We start from the raw sequence: 7,353 nt of genomic DNA on the forward strand, positions 1-7,353 counted from the left end.
ACACCTGCAAGTGCATGTGTGCCATTGTCAGAGTTCAGTAAAAACTGCATTTTACATAACTTTGTAAAAATGGTTTATTGCTATCTAAAATACATGAGCAAAAATTAATAGGTATAAGTCAGCTTAAATTTAATATGCAACAAAAAATCTCCGGCAATGGCAATGATGTGCCTTTCATGTTTGCATAAAACCATATCTTCTGAATTCTTTCGTTATTTTTTGTGGCAGTGAATAAAATTGAAATGGAAGTCACACAAGGAGTAACTTTGCTTTATTCGAGCACAACACTGATAGCTGTCTTTTTCTCATATAAAAATCTGAAGCAGTTAAAATGAATAAGTTGCTTGATATGGAATGACCTGCGCAGGAGCATTATCATGGCAAGAAACACAACTGGATTATGCAACAGCAATGCAGCATGATAAACTGCTCCCATAAGCATCACTTCTGATTGCCATGCTGCAAAAGTATGTAAGGTTTACTGAAATTGGCACACACCATTCAACCAACAAATAAGGATTGTACAGTGATCCTTTTTCAGTTTTACAGATTTTTTTAAAAGTTGTCTGCCGGCTAGCATATTTCTTGTTCTTGAGCTGATTATTCAGAGGTGGACATTACTAGCACAAGAAATGGAAACATTAAACTGATTCTCATAAATTTATTAGTTCACTTATAACATCACGGCACATATCTCAGTTTGAAAATTGTAGCCAGTGAGTTTGAAAGACATATTCGCTTGAAATGAATTTCCAGGATGACACCAGTTTTGAGATTTTTTCATAAATGTGAGAGAAATACATGGGCATTTCGGTTAGTTTTGTGCTTCAATGCATAACAATGCGTTTTGTTAAAAAAAAGTAAGTGCTACAGCAGTGCATTTCTCAGCCAGTTTGATGGCATGTGTCCGGTACTGGTGTCATTCTGGAAATTCATCTCAGTGCATACACCTTGTAAAATTACCGGCTACAACTCATAAAAATTTTATTAGGAACTGAGTTTTTGTTAATCAGCTGACTATGGTGTCTTGATTTCTCATGCAAGTAATGTTTGGCACACTGTATCTAGAATTATGTTAGCTGCAACAGCCAGTCTTTAATAAATTTCATGAAACATAAAGATAACCACCCTGCATATCAGGTCTCAGTTAAGTGCTGTGGGCTCAAGCAAATTGTACCATGGTTATTTTGGTAGCGTGCGGCAACCGAGCAGCCGTACTCCAGAAAACGACAGTGGCCGGTGCAGAACAAGGAATCGGCGTTTATTCTTTAGCACACGCTTTTTATAGGCAGCGGTTACTTATCCGCTGCTGATATCAGTGCCCGTGATGACGAAGTGGCACGGCATGCGCTTGGCGTTACGTCATCACATTCCTCCCCCCCAAGCTCGTCGTCTTCATTACTATTTTCAGTGGCGGACATCGTGAGACCCATATCGGTCTGGTGGTTTCCTGGCACGCTGACTTCGGCGCAGTACTGGTGGAGGGTCGGAAGGTGCTTCGGCTTGCGTCTGAGTATGGTCATTGTGGGGAGCAGGCAGTGGCAATTCCTGCCCGTCTGGTGGTGGTGGTTCCGGCGTTATTGCATCCTCTGGGGGAGGTGCTGACGTGTCCGCTTCATGATACGCCTGCTGGGGCATGGTTGGGGCCTCCCGATGACGCACAACTTCCTCAGTGCCGTGTTTTCTCGGGGCCTCCGCACCCACGTTTGATCCTGCATGCTGGAAACTGTGCGAGCGTAAAAGGTCAACATGAACGTGGCGGACTGTGTTCTGTGTTTTTACGAGATAGGTCACAGGGCTAACTGGCCGCACCACACACCCTTCAGTCCTCGACACTTTTTCTTGCCTGATAGTCTTTACGTATACGCAGTCCCCTGCCCTGAATGAACGGAAACTCGATCTTCGTTGGTCATGCTGCCGCTTTACCGCTTCTTGCGTGCTCTGCATGTCGTTTCGAAATGAGGGCCTTAGCAAGGACAATCTCGTGCGCGGTATTCGTTTCAGAAACAGTTCGGCTGGACACTTGCCTGTTACTGTGCTAGGTGTTGTGCGATATGCCAGCAAGAAGTCGTCCAGCCTCTCTCGCAGCGGTCTGCCGTTTTCTCCCTTGTCGTGCAACAGCTGCTTGCGGAGGCTCCTCTTAACGGTTTGCACCATCCTCTCGGCAGCTCCATTGGATTCCGGATGGTATGGTGGGCTGTACGTGCGCCTGATGCCACAGGCATCGAGGAAGTCCTGGAACTCCTGTGATGAAAACTGTGGACCATTATCAGAAATGACTTGTTCAGGGAATCCGTAAGAAGCAAATAGACTCCGCAAATGCTCGATAGTCTTCGCTGCCGTAGTTGAGCTCATAGGGAACACCTCAATCCACTTTGAAAACGAGTCAACACACAAAAGGAATGTCGCTTTTTCAAATTCGAAAAAATCCAAATGCACTCGCTGCCAGCATCGGGGCGGAGAAATGGCCATGGCTCGAGCGGTGCACGAGGAGCACTGTTTTGCATCGCTTGGCAGATGCTGCACCTTTTTACCACTCCTATGTCTGCATCTAGGCCTGGCCACCATAGTAGGCTACGAGCGAGCATCTTCATGCGTGATGCCCCGGGGTGTTCTGCGTGCAACAGTCGCAGCACGGCGTCTTGCAACGTTGTTGGCACAATAACACGACTTCCCCACGTGATGCATCCCGATTCTAACGATAGCTCCACGCGTCTGCTATAGTACGGTATTAGTTCAGCGTCTTTGACTTGTGCTGGCCATCCTTCCAGTGTATATCGGTAAACCTTGCATAGCGTGCCGTCATACTTGGTCGCTTTAGCAACATCCATAGCCGCCAGTGGCGTAGTTTCAAAAAAAAATTGGAGGTTTATCAAGGTTAAGCCCAGTGGATGCTTCGCATCCACTGGGCTTAATCTTAGCGTATCCTTAGCGTTTGGAGGCAACTTGACCGCATACACGCCCGGCGCAAAGACGCTGGCGCGGTTGCGGGCACAGAGACTGACGCGACGGTGGGCGCGCGCCGCTTCATCCCTGGAGTGACGTCACATATCACGTGATGCAGCGATGGTGGCGCCGCCGCCGCGTCGCGCGCGACTGCGCGAACCGAAGCGTGGAGGCCTGCGCCGGGCGACGTCCGACGGCGCGATATGAGGCCCCATCTGCAGCCGGTGTGACGTCATCACGTGATGTCACATCATGTGATCTCACTTCAGGGTCAGTGGTGGCCACCGCCGGGAGGCGACCGACGGCGCGATATGAGGCCCCATCTGCAGCCTGTGTGACGTCATCACGTGACGTCATGTCACGTGACCCCACTTCAGGGTCAATGGTGGCCACCGCCGGGCGTCGCGCGAAGGCCTGAAACCTACGTTAATATGCTTCGCATAAAACAGCGAGGGTATCTGTCTCCTCTTACTGGTTCCACTTAAAACAGGTAGTCTGGACAGTGCATCTGCAACTTGCATTTGAGATACTTTCCGATACTTCAAGCCGTAGCGATAAAAAGCCACGATTAAAGGCCATCGTTGCATGCGAGCGGCTGCCAAAGATGGAACCTGCTTCCGTGGCCCTAAGATGCTTATCAGTGGTTGATGGTCCGTGAACAACGTGAATGTCCGCCCATACAGATAGCGATGGAATTTCTTGAGGGCAAAGATTATCGCCAACGCTTCTCGCTCGATCTGGGCATAGCTGCGCTCAGCTTGCGATAGGGTCCTGGACGCAAAAGCAATGGGTTTTTCGGTACCATTTGGAAGTATATGAAAAAGAACCGCGCTGAGCCCATACAACGACGCATCACAGCTTAGCGCCAAGGGTTGCTTTGGATCATAGTAAGCAAGTACCGGACTGGTCGTGAGCAAGTTATTCGTTTCTCGGAACGCGAGAGCGCATTTACTCATCCAATTCCAACTTTTGCCCTTCTTTAACAGCTCGTAGAGCGGCGCAGCTATGGTTGCCAAGTCCGATAGGAACTTAGCGTAGAATGTTACCATTCGAAGAAAAGACTTAAGTTCTGTACCATTTATGGGCTCGGGCGCATCGTTTATCGCCCTTACTTTCAATTCCAATGGCTTTATTCCCGCTGCTGAAATTCTGTGGCCCAGGTAGCGAACTTCGCTGCAAAAGAGCTTGCATTTTTCCATGCGTAGCGTCACATTGTGATCCTGTAATCGTGTTAACACCTCTTCTAGCTTTTGCCGACAGTCATCAGCACTCGTACCCCCAATTATGACATCATCAATGTAACACCCTACTTGAGGGACGCCTTTGAGAATCCTGTCCATGAGTGACTGGAATATGGCAGGAGCACTTGCAATGCCATAAGGGAGACGCTGGTATTGGTAAAGATCTTGGTGTGTGTTCACAGTTAAAATCGCCTTCGCAGCTTCGTCAAGTTCTACTTGCTGGTAAGCGGTAGCAAGGTCAAGCATACAGAATACCCTTGAACCTGCTAACGTTGTGAACAAGTCTTCTGGCAATGGAAGAGGGTAATGCTCAGTGAGAAGCGCCGGGTTCACAGTGACCTTGTAGTCGCCACAGAGCCGCACTTTTGCTCCCCCATCCTTGGGTACTACCACTAACGGGGTTGCCCAATCGCTTCTGGTGACTTTTTTCAATACCCCAGTCCGTTCTAAGGTATCAAGTTTTTCAGACACAACTTGCTTCAATGCAAAAGGCACAGGACGGGCCTTGCAAAATACTGGTGTGCTATTTGGCTTCAAATGATCTTGTGCCTTGTAACCCGTTATGAACCCTATCTGCGGTGAAAATACTGCCTCAAATTTCTTCTTTAGCTCATCCACGGCATCGTCTTGCTCTACAGCTCGAAGTTCTTGCCAGTTTAATTTAAGCTTTGTCAACCAGTTGCGACCAAGCAGACATGGCAGCCTTCTTGCCCCGTCATCTACTATCAGCACAGGTAAAATATCAGTTTGATCGCCATGCTCGACTCGCATGTTCACTGATCCTACAACTAGCACCAGCTCACCCGTATACGTCCTTAAAGGAACAGTTGCTTTCTTGATAGTCAGTTACGGAAACTTGTGCTGAAAAACCGACTTAGGCATGACGGTGACGGAAGCCCCGGTGTCTATCTGCATCTTTATGGTTTGTCCTTCCATCCGAACAGTGACATAGTACGCCGAATTATTATTTGTCATACTGTATATTTCTTGCTCTTCGTCCGAGTCGTCTGCCGCGCTATTGATTGCATTCAGTGCCTTTGTTCTGTCTGGGCGCTGTCTGCACATCGTTCTCATGTGACCTTGCTCACCGCAGTTATGGCACTTATACTTGCGGTACCGGCAGCTTTCCGCCGTGTGACGGTTACCGCAACGGAAACACTCTAGGCACTCATTCTGCCTCGATAGCGGTCCCTAGCTTGACTGCCTTGCTTTAGAACATCAACTTGTAATCTAGAATGCCTTTGTGAACTGCCTTGGTGCTCTTATAATGCCATTTGCCGAGTCTGTGTGGATGCTAGTTCACGGTTTAACGCGATTTTGCACGCTTGTTCGAATGTTAGCTCTTCAGCTGTAAACAGCTCTCGTTGTGTATCGGCGCATCGCAGTCCTGCAACTAGTCGGTCTCGAAGTGCTTCGTCTAGAAATTTCCCAAACTCGAAACTTCTGGCCAGGTGCTTCAGCTGAACCACAAATTCGGCTACAGTCTCTTGCTCAAGTTGCATCCTTCGGTGAAATCGGCACCTTTCTGCTATCACGGCCATTCTGGGACTGTAGTGACTTTTTAGCGGAGCCGTTACCTCGTTATACGTTTTGCTTGATGGGGAATGTGGAATCAACAGGTTCTTCAATAACTCATACACTCGAGGACCCACTACCGTCAAGAATACAGCCAGTTTCCTGCCTTCAGCTATGTCATTCGCCGAGACGTAAAGCTCAAATCTTTCCAAGTAGGACTCGAAGCTATCGCTTCCTTCGTCAAAGTTATCAATTTTTCCCACCTTCGCCATTGCAGCGCCGGCTCCGCGGTAGTCGTCTTCAGCAGCAATCGAAGAAGTAAGTGACAAGCCGTCCTGATCCCATCCTCGTCGCCAGTGTGGTAGCGTGCGGCAACCGAACAGCCGTACTTCAGAAAACGACAGTGGCCGGTGCAGAACAAGGAATCGGCTTTTATTCTTTAGCACACGCTTTTTATAGGCAGCGGTTACTTATCCGCTGCTGATATCAGTGCCCGTGATGACAAAGTGGCACGGCATGCGCTTGGCGTTACGTCATCACAGTTATAGTATAGTCAAGTGTTCGACGAAAATTCGTCTGGGGAGGAAACATAATGGTGCCAAAAAACGTGCACTCGCCAAGAATGAAATAAAAATAAAAAGAAAGAACCGAAGTTTCGGGCCCCGTACGGGTCCCTTGATCACAATGAAGATGTAAGCATGGGCGCGCGGCTATTTATGGGTGAGGTGGCGCAGTGTTCGTGTGTATATCTCGGGAAGATTACCCCGCGTCCTGTTTATCGTGTGTCTAGTTGATTGGATGTGAAATGATTCTGAAAGCAAACGGGCAGACATGTGTTTTTCTTTTGCGATGATGGCTGCCGAGTCCCAGTCAATGATGTGTCCGGTTAGTTCGTGATGCTCCGCCAGGGCGTTCGCGGCTGTGTGGCCCTTGGCGACGTCATTGATGTGTTGTCTGAAGCGCGGTTTAAAATTTCCGCTCTCGCCGATATACGACACGTCACACTCCTTGCAGGGTATTTTGTATACCACTCCCGGGTAGTCCGCGTGTTGCAAAGGGTCTTTTGCGCGTACCAGCTGTTGGCCAAGTTTTCGGGAAGGCACGTGGGCGATCTGAACACCATAGCCCTTAAAAATTCGTGCCAGGGCTTCGCTTGTTCCCACTGTGTAGGGCACCGCCGCGCGCTTATTACAAGCAAGTATTCTGCACAGCAATGGGAGCCTCTGTTTCCGTCGTTTGTGCGAACATTGCTCTAGAGGATCTGGAAAGTGCCGCTTCATCTTCATTCGGAACGCGGCCAAAGCTATTTCTAAGATACGTGGACGACTGCTTCTGCATTATCCCTCGCCGGCACGCAGCACATTTCATCGAGCACCTAAATTCCTTTAAGCCGAGTATACAGTTCACGGCTGAAGAGGAAAACAATGGGCGAATTCCCTTCCTGGATGTCCTCGTAGAGAGGACTTCAAGCGGCTTGAGGACTAGTGTCTACAGAAAGCCAACGCACACCGGAAAGTACCTGAGCTTCGACTCGGCGCACCCAATTGGGCAAAAACGATCCGTGGCAGCAGCACTCTTCTCCCGGGCCTTCCGCGTCTGCTCTAGCCCCACGAAACGTCGGCAAGAGCTACAGGTTGTAAAAAGGGACCTG

At 48.9% G+C, this 7,353-nt stretch overlaps 1 long non-coding RNA gene across 2 annotated transcripts; it reads right to left on the reverse strand.

The window, feature by feature from the left end:
* Positions 1–1,262: 1,262 nt before the first annotated feature.
* LOC139052615 (uncharacterized) lies at positions 1,263–6,108 on the reverse strand. Of its 2 annotated transcripts, XR_011509992.1 has the most exons (4): positions 5,966–6,108; positions 2,028–2,256; positions 1,847–1,941; positions 1,263–1,726 (listed from the first exon to the last, which is right to left on the reverse strand). It is a non-coding gene; the product is annotated as an uncharacterized lncRNA (long non-coding RNA). The 2 variants fall into 2 exon arrangements; XR_011509991.1 differs by having other exon boundaries at positions 1,263–1,941.
* Positions 6,109–7,353: the final 1,245 nt, after the last annotated feature.

Source organism: Dermacentor albipictus, unplaced genomic scaffold (assembly GCF_038994185.2).
Source record: "Dermacentor albipictus isolate Rhodes 1998 colony unplaced genomic scaffold, USDA_Dalb.pri_finalv2 scaffold_28, whole genome shotgun sequence".
Lineage (NCBI taxonomy): Eukaryota > Metazoa > Arthropoda > Arachnida > Ixodida > Ixodidae > Dermacentor > Dermacentor albipictus.